The sequence below is a fragment of the Mirounga angustirostris genome, unplaced genomic scaffold, assembly GCF_029215605.1.
Source record: "Mirounga angustirostris isolate CCGP_5_RB_7025 unplaced genomic scaffold, mMirAng1.0.hap1 SCAF_3, whole genome shotgun sequence".
Lineage (NCBI taxonomy): Eukaryota > Metazoa > Chordata > Mammalia > Carnivora > Phocidae > Mirounga > Mirounga angustirostris.
This window is the reverse complement of record NW_026991711.1, coordinates 177143799-177157504: the sequence shown is the minus strand read 5'-3', so window position 1 is coordinate 177157504 and position 13706 is coordinate 177143799. Positions and strand designations below refer to the sequence as shown.

At 44.8% G+C, this 13706-nt stretch overlaps 1 protein-coding gene across 10 annotated transcripts in view; it reads left to right on the top strand.

Annotated features, from left to right (window-relative positions):
* LOC123838312 (non-homologous end-joining factor 1) overlaps nucleotides 1-13706 on the top strand; it is a 94000-nt gene that overhangs the window by 64255 nt on the left and 16039 nt on the right. Inside the window, exon 14 of one of the 10 annotated variants that reach the window (XR_010410298.1) lies at nucleotides 6711-6825. The exons of the other annotated variants lie outside the window; for them this stretch is intronic. The gene's annotated coding sequence lies outside the window, so the exon portion shown is untranslated. The remainder of the gene's footprint in view (nucleotides 1-6710; nucleotides 6826-13706) is intronic. 10 annotated transcript variants of the gene reach the window in all.

Below are 13706 nucleotides of genomic sequence, written 5' to 3'. Positions count from 1 at the left end.
ACAGAATTCTTTGCTATTTCTTAATTTGATTGATTTGGCTTCCCTGGCTTACTCGCCCAGGTTCTTTTCTTAACCCTGACTGGTTTGGGGGGAGGGGTGGATTCTCAGTCCATCTGATTCTCTTCCAGAGTGTAAGCACTAGATCAGGTCCTCTGGATTCTTGGCCATATTCCGTTGCTTCTTTAGAGACCCTCTGCCCCTCTTAGATCACCCTAATTTCGAATCCTCCAATAAAGAAGGTACTTGCCTAATTGACCCAAAGAATCTCACTTAGGACTTTAGGCCTGTCTGCACGAACCTTACTCAAGCTTCCCCCTTCTTGAAGATTTCCTTAGCTCTTGGGTTTTTAAAAACCCTGTTCTCTTGATAGATGTGTGTCCATTTGGTTGACTTCCTCATATTAAAGCTGGTGCTGTTCTGTGGGGAAGCCTAGAAAATGATCCTCTTGTTCTAGACCAGGTTTAGCCTGGGGTTGGTAATTACAGTGTGACTGCTAGTGGCATGTGCCATATTCCCAGCAGATTCTTACCTTTTGGCCACCTTCTTGCTAAAATAATAGGAAGCTTCCTTCTTCTCTTGTTTTGAAGATCTGTGTCCACTAAGCCACCACTCCCCTTAGTGGACCTCCCACCGGGTTCCACCTTCCAGTTTGAGGGACACGCCTTGCACTTCCCTCTGTCCTCTTTTCCCAGCCCTCCCCAGTTCCTGAACCTTTCCACTGTGCCTTCTGGAATTAATAGTGTATCATCAGCAAAATTTCCTTTATCTTTAGTCTCTTCTCTGAGCATTCCGTTCTCCTGGCTCACAAACCTGACTTTCGTGGAGGACACTTCTTGATCTGCAGCCCACTCACATGGTGGCTATTTCTTCTTGGAGAGTCCTCTCACCACCGAGTTTGGTGGTGGGCTATGTGTCCTCCGTGCTTCTAATTGCTGCTTTCTGACCATTCTCCTTCCTCTTCCCTAAAAAGCTCGGTTTGGGCTCTCTTGTCAGGTTATATCCTCCGGTAGTCTTTATTGTTGTAGCACAGTGACTCTGAGTCATTCGCATTTGTTTCTTGAGGACTTTAGCTCCTGACTCACCACCACTTTCTCCAGTCTTCCCTAATTATCTTGACTTCTGCTCTATCTCATTCACTGATTTCTGTGGTCCTACTCCAGAGCAATGCTTCTCCACAAAGGGAGGTTTTGCCCACAGGGAACATTTGGCAGTGTCTGGAGACATGTTTGGTTGTCGTAACTTGAGAGACACTGCTGGCATTTATTGGCAGTGGGTAAGCATCCGGGGACACTGCTCAACACCCTGTAGTAGGCAGGATGCCCCCCTGCCCCCGCCCACCGTGGCAAAGCGTTGTCCAGCCCAGAGTGACTGCTGTTTAGAGACTCTGGCCTCGAGTCTACTCCTGACCTTGTCATGGCTGCTTATCACAACCGCTCCATCATCTCAATTTTGCACATCTTCCTTTCCAACCACTTCTTCCTCTTACTGTTCCAGTTCTCTTTCTCTACCTCAACTCAACCTTCCTTTAATCCCACAGGGACCTCCAGTCCATGGATCTTACTCTCCTTTTCATTGTCCTGGCTCCTTTGATGGCCTGCTTCCCTTCTTTACTCAGCTCCTGTGGTCAGTCATTAGAATCACTTCCTTGCATGTGTTCTTGACCCTATTGCCCATCTCTTGTGTATAGTCAAACCCAACTTTTTGGCCTCTTCCATACCTGCATATATAGCGAAACATGGTCAGCTCAGAAGAAAACAAAACTATAACAACCATGCTGACTAGTTTCAATCTAAATTCTTGACGTCTGACTCTTGATTTTGGCTCAGGTCATGATCTCAGGGTCGTGAGATCCGGCCCCACATCAGACTCCATGCTGGTCATGGAGCCTGCTTAAGGTTCTCTCTCTCTCCCTCTCCCTCTGCCCCCCGCCCCTTTCTCTGTCTCTCTGTCTCTCTCAAAAAAAGAAAAAAAAAAGAATAAATAAATAAATTCTTGACCATGAACCTCAAATGTACCCTTAATACTGCCAGGCATTCATATTGTATTTCCCTGACCCATTCACTCTCCCATCATTTCACACCTTCTTCTCTTTCCTCAAGCCACCTTGACCCTGCTTCCTATTTTGCCGGGGAACAAAAGAAGAGTCATCAGAAGTGAACTTTAACAGATTTACAGCAGCGCTTCTACTCACTGCTACCACATATACCCTCATACACTCCTTTCTACCTGTTTGCATAGAAAAATTCGCCATCTGCCCATCTGAAGGCACTTCTTCCATTTGTACATTAGATTCCATGTCTCCTATCAAGGAAATCACTCCAGTAGTTCTCCTCTCTCTAACTTTTTGCTTTCTGTAGGCTCATCATATTAGCACACAAATGTGCTATTATTTTTCCCGTCTCAAAAAACCTCCTCTTGATATCTGACTTTGCCCACCAGTTACTAGCCTGCTTCTTTGCCTGCTTTGATGCAAAACTCTTTACAAGAGTTGTCTATTTTCATTGTGTTCAATCCCTCCCTTCCTGTTCTCTCTTGAAACCATTCCAGTGGGGTTTTGACTCCTTATCACTCTACTGAAGTTGTTCTTGAAAAGGTCAAGGCTGACTTCCTCATTGCAAAATCCAATAGTTAGTTCTTGGTTCTCGTCTTATTTGGTCTACAAGCAGCCTTTCATACAGTTGGCCAGCCAGTCCTTCTTGACATACTTTCTTCATTTGGCTTCCAGAGATGTATACTTTACTGGCCTTATTTTTCTATTTCTATTCTCTATTTCTTCTTCATAATCTCCTTTGATGTTTTTCTTTTTTCTGTACTACATCCAAGGCTCCGTCCTTGGTCCTCATCTGTTCTCTACCTGCCTTCCCTCTGTTGGTGATTACATTTAATCTCATGGCTTTAAATACCATTTTTATGCCTGTATCTCCAGCCCAGATCTTCCCAAACCCTGGACTTGTGTCTCCAGCTGCTTGTTCAACATTGCCAGTGGAAAGTCTGATAGCTCAAACTCAACACATTCAAATCGAACTCCTGATTTCCCCCTCTCTCCCCAGCACACCTACACCAAGCATGTTCCTCCTTTAACCTTCCCTTCTCAGTTGATGGCAACTCTGTCCTCCACTTGTTTGAATTAAAAATTAATCTTTGAGGGCGCCTGGGTGGCTCAGTTGGTTGAGCGACTGCCTTCAGCTCAGGTCATGATCCTGGAGTCCTGGGATCGAGTCCCACATCGGGCTCCCTGCTCAGCGGGGAGTCTGCTTCTCCCTCTGACCCTCCCCCCTCTCATGCTCTCTCTATCTCATTCTCTCTCGCAAATAAATAAATAAAATTAAAAAAATTAATCTTTGAGTCATGTTTAATTAACTCTTATCTTTCTCGTATCTAGTCCATTGAGAAATTCTGTTGGTTCTTCTTTCAAAATAGATATAGACTCTTCTATTGCTTCTTCCACCTTGACCTGAGCCACCTTCCATTTTTGCTCAGATGACTGTTAGACTCCTAACTGGTCTCTGTGCTTCCACCCCAGTTCTCCTACAGTCTGTTCTCAACTTGGAAGCTGGATGGATCCTTTAAGGTTCTAAGTCAGCCACTTTGCTCCAAACCCTGCAAAGGGTTCCCATGTCACTTCAAGTAAAAGCAGTCCTCATAATGGCTGATAAGGTCCTGTATTATCTGAGCCCTGTAACTTCTCCGACCTCTCTTATAATCTCTTACTCCTTCAATTCACTCTAGATACATTGACCATCTTATTATTCTTTCAGTACACTGTGCACACTCCTGCCTTAAGCCTTTGCACAAGCTGTTCCTTCTGTTTCCAACACTTGTCCCTCAGATACCCGTGAGCTAAATCTCTCAGGTCCTTCAAATTTGTGCTCAGATGTCATCTCGTCATAGCCCACCCCTGCCCCCCTTATTTAGAATGGCAATCCACTCCTCCATCCCTACACTCCCAATTCCTTATCCTACTCTTCTTTTTTCCCCCCTGTAGCATCAGCATTCTTTAACATACTATTTTATATTAGTGATCTTCCACCACTAAAATATAAGTGCCGTAGGGCAGGAATTGTTTTATGTTTTGTCCATTTTTGTAGCCAAGAACAGTACCTGGAACACAGTGGGCCCCAGTGCATAGCTGTTGAATTAATGCCCATCTAGTTTTAGGTATGATCACAGAGCACAGATGACTGACAGGTTGGATCCAATGAGCAGTAGTTTCATCTCTCCAGCACCTTATATTTACAGAATCTTTCTCGGTTCAACTCTTCTACCTCGTCAGGTGCCCCCTCCCCTCCCTCCCCCCACCCGCCGAGGGGACTAGTCTTGCAAAATTCTACCAACTTTATGCAATAAAGAGTTTAAAGAGGTTAAAAAAAAATAGCAAGATGTTGGTCCTCTCACTTTCGTCCCGCCCTGAATGATTTAGAAAGAAAGACATCTTAGAGCTCCATGTTTTCTTTCCCAAGTGTCCCTCTCTCAGTTTGATTCCTTGATTTCTGGGCTTTGGGATCCTGTTTTAGGAAGTGTTTCTGGATGAGACAGAATGCTTTGCACCCAGCAGCCCCTGAGTAAGTGAGTCTCCACTTCTCTCCTCCAATCTAAATTTTGATTTACTGAGCCTCTTACTTTTTGTCAGCTTCTCAAAGCTTCTCTTCTTGGGCCCAACCCAGATGTGGTCTAACTGATACATTTATTGCTTCTCCCAGGATTTCTCTGATTTTCTGCCTTCAGTGTTCCTTATGACCTCAGTGAACATATTTCTCACGCCCTGTCTTACTTCTTTGAAGCCTGCCCCTTAGCTCCTTTCACACTTTTCTGATTGCATTTAATTTTTAATTTTTTTATCTTTTCGAAAGATTATTTATTTATTTGGAGGGGGTGCGGAGCGGAAGAAGGAGAGGGAGAGAATTTCTCAAGCAGACTCCCCTCTGTGTAAGGAGCCTGATGCGGGGCTCGATCTCATGACCCTGAGATCACGACCTGAGCAGAAACCACGAGTCAGGTGTTTAATTAACTGCGCCACCAGGCGTTCCTCTGACTGCATTTATAATGTTGCCCATACCCCTCCTCTCTGAACTAGGTCCCAGGTTATTAAGAGTTTGATTGAGAAGCTAATTCCTGCTATGGATGGTGCTACCCCTATTCGCTCTTGACTCTTACTTCTGTGGTCTGAGGCTCTTCCGAACCATATCAGGCCCAGGCACAGGAAGCGGGCAGAGGCTAAGGGGTCTGCATAAACTACAGTTTCAATTGTGTGGGGAATGAGGGGGGCAGGGGCCAGCTATAAAGTGACCATTAGGTATAAAGCATTGTACCCACGTGCTAAGAACTGCAGTGAGCTCCTTTAGCTCTCAGGGTTCTCGGTGAAAGATGCGCTCCTCAAAACCTGGAGACCTGGCTTCTTGGGCTAGCCTTCTATGTGCTACCCGGTCTCTTTTTATCATGGTTGGCTTTTATTTCCTTGCCCTTCTCTGCTTTATTCTCCCATAGATCTTACAGAAGCCACCTCGGTAGTTAGAGACAATAGAAGTGGAAACAGAGGGTAGTGGACTGGGCCAAGTGTCTCCTTAGCCTTTCTCCCGTGTCCACTACCTGCCTTCGCTTTGTAGGAAGGGGCCGATACAGTCCCTTGTCCCTTGGTCAGTCCTTCCTGTAGAGTCTCCCTCAGGTCCCTTCTGCTCTGGCTAGTGGCCTTTGGGGTGGAGTTGGGGTGGGGGCTGTTACTCCCTGGGGTGGGAATCAGAGGGAATAAAATTCCTCTCCCACCCTCTTCCTCTGTTTTGGTGGGTTGGAGGGCCAAAGCCTTGACAGATAATGTTTTATTATCAGCAGGTGTTCAAGATGCCCTGTAACCAGAGCCTAAGTTTGGTCCTTCCTTCATCCCCTCACCTGGAGATGAACCCTGGAATAGCTCTTCTGTTCCCTAGGGTCAGCCTGGTGTCAGAGCTGCCTGCCTCGCCTCCTAACTGATCCTGAAGATAGGGGTTTAGCAAACTCAGGGGGAATCTTAAACCCACAAGGTTATGGCTTCCTGCAAGGAAGTAGGGATTGTATCAGTAGGAAGCGCTATATTAGGTAACCAGGGCATCCTGTCCTCCTCAGTGAAACCCAGATCCAAAAGAGCATGAGATGTACTATACCTAGAAATGATCTTAGAGTACGTGGACTGTAGCCAGGAGAGAGGACAAGGAGTGGGGAGAAGTCCTGGGCTGAAGGACTGAAGTCTCAGGAAGCAGCTTTTAGCCTCAGGCCTGATCACATCCATTTAGGACAAATTCCTCCTCATCAGACCTGTCTTGACTCCTCTGCAGATTCCCGCTTCTCTCCTTCTCCAGACCCCGTCTCCCGCCACCCACCCTCCACTCCCCCGTAGTGCAACCACACTCCTGTTCTGAGTCGAGCTCTGACTTGAAGCATATCTTTCAACCTCCCCTTTTGTCTCCCTGTACTCCACCTTCCTCTGGTGCCTTGTGGTCGTGCTCAATTTTTCCTAGGCACTGGATTTTAGAGTCCTCACTGGACACTTTGAGGCCATGTCCCTCCATGGCCACCCCAGCCATGGTTTTAGCAGGTGCCCTGTTATGAATGAATATTTTGAGTTAAACTGGGGGCAGGTGACTGGGGCCTAGCACTTCAGCTTTCTAACCTGCAACCTGCCGGCTTCTTATCTTTCTGGAAAGTGACTTTGTATCCAGAATTTTTTTTTTTTTTCCTAGAACCTCAGGCTCCTTGGAATCCTTGCCCTTCCTTAAACTCGGAGTCCAGAGGGGCCAGGCACTCGTTCAAAGCTGGAGAGCATGTCGCTCAACGGACTTCTGTTCTTGGAATCTGGTAGTCACTGCAGATGTTGTGTGAAATAGTTTTCACATTTTCACTGGGATGTTTGATTTGATCTGGTTTTCACTGTGTCTTTTAAGATATTTTCACTATAAAATATTTGGGACCCATGAGAGAAAATATATGACGTATCTAAGGTATAAAGGGTAAGAAAACAAACACCGTGTACCCACCAGCCACTGCGTTTTTAAGCAATTAACGGTAATATTCAGTTCCTTTGCCCTCGCGTGTCCTTTCCTGTTTACCCTTAGTGGGTTAAGAACGTTGGGAAGAGCAGCTGGAGAAGTCTCGAGGGTCATTCTATTCCCTTCTCCACAGAAGCTGCCCCAGGCCTACATCCGTCTGGTGATGTTGAGGCATTGACCATGAGTGTTACTTTTGTAACAGGAAAGCTGTTCAGGACACAGTCCCTCCCTGCCCCCCATCAAATGGGATGTCTATTTAAGATGCATTTCCCAAGAGGACCTCTGACAGCTTTGGTTTCTTCTTCTGGCCATTTATATCTCCTTCTTGCCCTTGCCCTCCCCAAACCTAAAGATCCACAATGACTCAGGTAGTACCAGGAATTCTTCATTGAGTTTTCATCCTGCTCCATTTCGTCTGGCTCCTGCCGGCTAAATATCTAGAGATGGACTGCCCAGGTCTACTCTCCCTCTTCCTGGGAGCCAATGGACATGATTAGTGTCTTCTGCAGCAGGCCCACAGAAGCCAGCTGCTACAGGCTTCACAGAATTAAGGTTGTACGTAGTCTCCACTATTAAGGAATTTATAATCCAGTGGAATATTAATATACACAAATATATGTGGCGTATTATAAACTGTCAGTAAGCTTCCTTGTTTAACTGTTATCTCAGCATATGCAACTGATGAATCACTGAACTCTACCTCTGAAACTAATAATACACTATATGCTAATTAATTGAAGTTAAATAAAATAAAATAAATATTATCTTGGCAATTAATTGTAAGGAAAAAAATTTCCTCCATTAGCTTAAGTGAAAGGGAAATTTACTGAGGAAGCACAGGGAGATCTCTCGATACCTAATTTTAGGACACTTAACCATGCCTCACAGGGGCTGGAAAGACAGCTTCTTTCTCTGGGATCTCAAGATTGCTCCTTTTTGGCCCTCACGCCGACTTGCTGGCCAGTTGGCTTCTGCTCCTACAAATTATTGACTGGCACCCGGCTTTGTTTGTCTTGTTGTTCACTCTGACTAGCTCTGTGTGGCCTTTCTAAGTATCCCCTGTTATCCAGTAAAGTCTCTACATCAGTTTTTTACCCTGGGGTCCATTGTTCCCTTGAGCATCCACGCTTAGAATTCAGGGTTTCAGGGCACCTGGGTGGCTCAGTTGGTCAAGTGTCTGCCTTCAGCTCAGGTCATGATCTCAGGGTCCTGGATCAAGCCCCACATGGGGCTCCCTGCTCAGCAGAGTCCGTTTCTTCCTCTCCCTCTGCCCCTCTGCCTGCTTGTGCATGCTCTCTCTCTCTCTCCAATAAATAAAATCCCACATCGGGCTCATGGCTCAGTGGGGAGCCTGGTTCTCCCTCTCCCTCTCCCTCTGCCCCTGCTCATGCTCTCTCTCTCTCAACTAAATAACTAAATCTTAAAAAAAAAAAAAAAAGAATTCAGGGTTTCGTTAATTGGATGGGGGGAGCGGATTGCAACCTTATCTTCAGTAACCTGTAACTGACATTTGGCCTGTCCTTTTATTATAAATATAAGCAAAACCCACTACTGCATTAGTGGCATCTATGATTTTTGTCACCAATAGAAATCACAGATATTTTTAGATCATTTTATAGTGGCTGCAGATATCATGAAATATAGTTTATGTTCATCGCTGTTTGAAATTATGAGTTATCAGACCCACTATTAAATCTTGTAGTTTAATGTATTAATGAAGAAGCGTATATATTCTTAGATCACTCATGTAAAAAAATATTGGAATAACAGCATTTTAATTAATTGGTTTTCTTTGTAATCTTCTGTGTTGTATTGTATGTATTTGAAAAGAGTCCTCAGCCTTCACTTGGCTGTGTAGCACTCCATGGCACACAAAAAAGGCTAAGAATCCATGCTGCGTGGCTTTTGTGTCATGTACCTGATGGCGAGAATCTGGTTGGTCTAGGGATTGAGTTCTCTTGGGTCAGGTGTCCGCTGTTGGTCTAATTAGCTGAGTCTAGGGGATGTGGTTCAGATTTGACCCCCTCATCTTGCCCTTTTATGGGGCATTGTGGGTGGACAAGACACACTTCCAAAGAAGGGAGCTTAACTAAGCTAGCCACCTTAATTTACTTTGAAGTCATTTGTATCTGATACAGAGAATAGTTTTCTCCCATAGTCATATTGTACCTTCTAGCTAGGAAATACGTGCTGGGGGGGCACCTGTCTGGCTCAGTTGGTGGAGCGTGCAACTCTTGATCTCTGGGTTGTGAGTTCAAGCCCATGTCGGGTATAGACATTACTTAAAAATAGTCTTTAAAAAAATGTGCTGTTGATCATCAAAGAAACCAGTAGAATGTGGATAGATCATTATGAATCCAGAAAGAGATCTACTGATGGTTTAAGTGGCATCATGTTAGTATGGCAAGGAGCCACAGTTTGTAATTGGAATAATAGTAAAATTTTAATGCTGAGTGAAAAAAAGAATTCTCCTCTTCCCTCTGCCAGGATCATGGATCCTGGGAGAGCCACTCTTTCCACATGCATTTTCTCCAACTTATAGGTTCCATGTTCAATCTGTCATAGATGGGCTCAGCGTATTCTTCCAGGATATGCAGTCTTTGTGCCAGGGAAACAACATGATACTTACTATCTGCTCAAAGAGGGGCAAGGGAGGTTAATGCTGAGGACATGCATTCTAACCTGGGGCTGAGTTAGGAATTTGAGTGCAGAGATTTCCAGAGAATCTCCTTTTCCTGGGGCAATATCACACAGATTTAGCTGCAAAATCTCATTCCCTACCTGACAGTGTTTCTCCTCGCTAGCTTTTCTGCAGTCACGCCACTAATTCTGATAGATCTGGTAGCAGTGATTTGGGCTGGGGGCTAAGTTGGCTGCTTCCTATAGATCTCCCTCCTGTTTTCAACTCAATATCTGAATTAATGGACCTGTCTTTCCTCCGGCCCCACCCTCCAGACCCACCCCATGGTACTGCTTTGGTTTGCCTCCAGCACAGGTGAAGAGCAGAGAGTTTGGGAGTGGGGTTGGGACATCCCTGACAAGGACGAAAAGTCCTGCCTGCTTTTCTGCTGTTCTCTCTCAGGGCAGACTGGGCTTAGACCTGTATCCCAGAACTGAACACATTTCGCTGAACCCACAATCATCCATTTATTTCTTTGGACCTAGAATTATCTGGCTCAGAGAAGGTGCCAAGTGAATAAATATATTTGTTTCTGTGGCTTGAGATGTTTTTCCTTGATCCTGCTTTCGGGAATTATCTCCTACTATTAAGCAAGGATTTATTCCGCACATGTGTGTGTGTGTGTGTGTGTGTACTCCCTTGTTTATTTAATAAAGAATTTAAAGCAGCTTTTTCAATAATCCTTTGAATCTTATTATCTCCCAGTCCCAGTCCTGGAAAACAGTGTTCCCTTTACCTATTCCCAGAGAACTTGGAGCAGAATATATTTACTGGAGTCTAATTCAGCATCCCCTAGAACCTCAGACTGGGTTTAGTAGCAAACGGCCTTTGGGATGAAGTCAGGCTCAATGATAGAGAAGCTCCGACTGTGGGAAGCTGCCATCTGAAAATCTCAGGGCATTGAATTTGAAAGGTGCTCAGGGCTCAGAATCTCCAAGTCTACTTATTCCTTCTCTGCAGGACTTAGGGAGACTCTCATCTCCCTACCCCCACCTCCAATCCCACCCCCTCCCCCAGTCAGTACATCCTTTGCCCGGTACCAGTAGTTTTTGTTCTTATGAGCTGATATGGATAGCTTTATATAAAAAAAAAAAAGAGCCAGAAATGGCTCTGAGTTTGTGCTCTGTGCCCTAACTTAAACTCTACTGGGTTGTGGGGATCTAGGACTGTAAAGGAAGAAGAACTCAGAAGTCCCCAGAGTTCCAGCCTCTTGCTTTTTGGACTCAGTGAGAAATTGGCAATCCAGGGCCCATACCTAACTGGGCTAGCCAAAAGAAGGTCCTCAGCCAGGATTGGGATCAACTTCCATCCCAAAGCTCTGCAGCGAATATAGACTGTAGGCTCTACAAGGCCACGTCTGTGCCCCCAAACTGAGTGCCCAGCACATACCTCAGAGCCTGGCACATAGTAGACACTCGGTGAATATCTGCAGAATGAACCTGAACTCTAGGAATTCACAGCCTGGTCAAGGAGATAGAAAATGAATAAACAAATAAACAGTTGGAAATTATTGTAATTGTTTTGAGGGAAAAGAATAGACTTCTCCAAGGGCAAACACTTTAGATGATACGGTCGGGGCGGGGGAGCTGAAGAAGTGGCATTTAAACTGAGATCTGAAAGATGAGAAGGGGCCAGCTTTGAAGCCAGTGGGGGACAGATATCTAGGAGATGCCTGGGGGGGACAGATATCTAGGAGATGTGGGGGGGGGGATTGGGGACAGATATCTAGGAGATGCCCTTAAACTGGCCAGCTAGAAGTCATGCCGAGGAGGAAGTCTGCATGCCTATGTATCTAGAGTCTTGGAGGCTATTTATAGAAAAAAGGAGGGTCTACTGTTGATTCATGGTCAGTGTGTTCACCATGGGCCCCCCCCACACACCGTTCCTCACATACCAAGCTTTGTTTTATAATACCTTAGACCTAGTGCTATTGACTGTTCCAGAATCAAAGGCTCCAGTGTGTGCTGGCCAGGGAGAACAATTATTTGTTTATGCGTCTGACTCCTCCACCAGACTATGAGCTTCTTGAAGGCAGTGAACCCCATCTTATCCTCAGGACATGGCACGCTCTATGGCGGTGTCAACAATTTTGTTGACTGATTGAGTGAATCGTAGCAGTTAATATTTATTGAGCGCTTTCTGTGTGCCGGGGAGCATAGCAAGCACCTCCCATGTACCATCTGATCCTCATGGTAACTCTGTAATGCAGTTAGTATTATCATTGCCAATGTGCCACTGGAGAAACAAGGGCCTAGCAAGAGAGAGTGATGGATTTGGGATTCGAGCAGAAGCATTTTGACTCCAGAGCCCATACCATTCAGCCTAATTAAAGGGCTTCTGGTTGCCTTCAAGGAGCAGAGATTCTTGGGACACTCAAGGGAATGGGATTAACACATCACACACATGACCTCATTTAACACTTCTCCCAACAACCCTCATTGATAGGAGTTATTTTACTTGTTTTAGAGAGAGAAAATTGAGGCTCAAAAAGATTAAGTCACGGGGCACCTGGGTGGCTCAGTCAGTTGAGTATCTGAGTCTTGGTTTCAGCTCAAATCACAATCTCTTGGTCGTGGGATTGAGCCCCGAGTTGAGCTCTGTGCTCAGCGTAAATCTTCAGATTCTCTCTCCCGCTCACTCTCTCTCTAATAAAAAAGATTTTATTTATTTATTTGAGAGAGAGAGAGTGAGCGAGAGAGAGAGCACTAGCAGGGTGAAGGGCAGAGGGAGAAGCAGACTCCCAGCTGAGCAGGGAGCCTGATGTGGGACTCGATCCTGGGACCCCGGGATCATGACCCGAGCTGAAGGCAGACGCTTAACCGACTGAGCCACCCGGGGGCCCTAAATAAAATCTTTTTTAAAAAATAAATTAAAAAAAAGATTAAGTCACTTAGCTAAGATAATAAAACGAATATGTAAATGGCGGCCTTATTTTCAGAGCCAAGGCTGTGTGACTCTAGATCCCATCCTCTGTCCCCGTTCTGTGCTAAGTCCAGTCACTTGGTCACTGGGCAGGGATCTGCCGCACTGACTGTATTAACATCCTTTAAATGTTGTCCGGGCCTGTTGGGAGCCTGAGAGTCTATTCCTCAAAAAGGAAACTGAGTATAGAATGGGAAGCAGATAAGGGGAGAGCAGAGACTTTATCTTTTAAAAAAATCCTTTTAGAAAGTGGAGTTCCAATTCTTCTACCATAACATTTACCAGAAGTGTGCAATTCACTGGTTTTACAACATTCACAAGGTTATGCAGCCATAGCTACTATTTTAATTCCAGAACCTTTTCATCACCCTGAAAAAAAGAATCTCTGTACTGATCTGCAGTCATTCCCTATTTCCTCAAACCCCCCCAGCTCTTGGAACTCACTAATCTACTTTGTCTCTGTGTGGATTGGCCTATTCTGAATATTTTATACAAATGGAATTATACAAGATGTGGTCTTTTGTGTCTGGCTTCTTTCACTTAACATTATGTTTTCAAGACATCCTCTGAAGCAAGTATCTGTCCTTCATTCCTTTTTACGGCAGAATACTATGCCATTATATGGGTCTAGCACATTTTGTTTATCCATCCATCAGCTGACGGACACTTGTGTTATTTCCACTTTGGGGTTATTATGAATAATGCTGCGATGATCATGTGTGCACAAGTGTTTGTATGAACATATGTTTTCAGTTCTCTTTGGTGTAAACTTAGCAGTGTAATTGCTAGGTCATATAGTAACTTTACACTTAACTTTTTGAGGAACTGCCAAATTGCTTTTCATGGTGGTTTATCTTTTATTAATAAATGTCTCAACTTGAAGTGTAAGATATATACAGAAAAGTACCCATATCATAAGCATATAGCTCGAAGAATTATTACAAAGTGCACATGACCATATAATCAGTACCCAGTCAGGAACTAGGAAGTTTCCAGTACTTAGTACATACCACCTCTAAAGGGTAGCCACTATCCTGACTTCTCATGTGATTATTTTGACCTGTTTTGAGCATCATATAAATGGAATT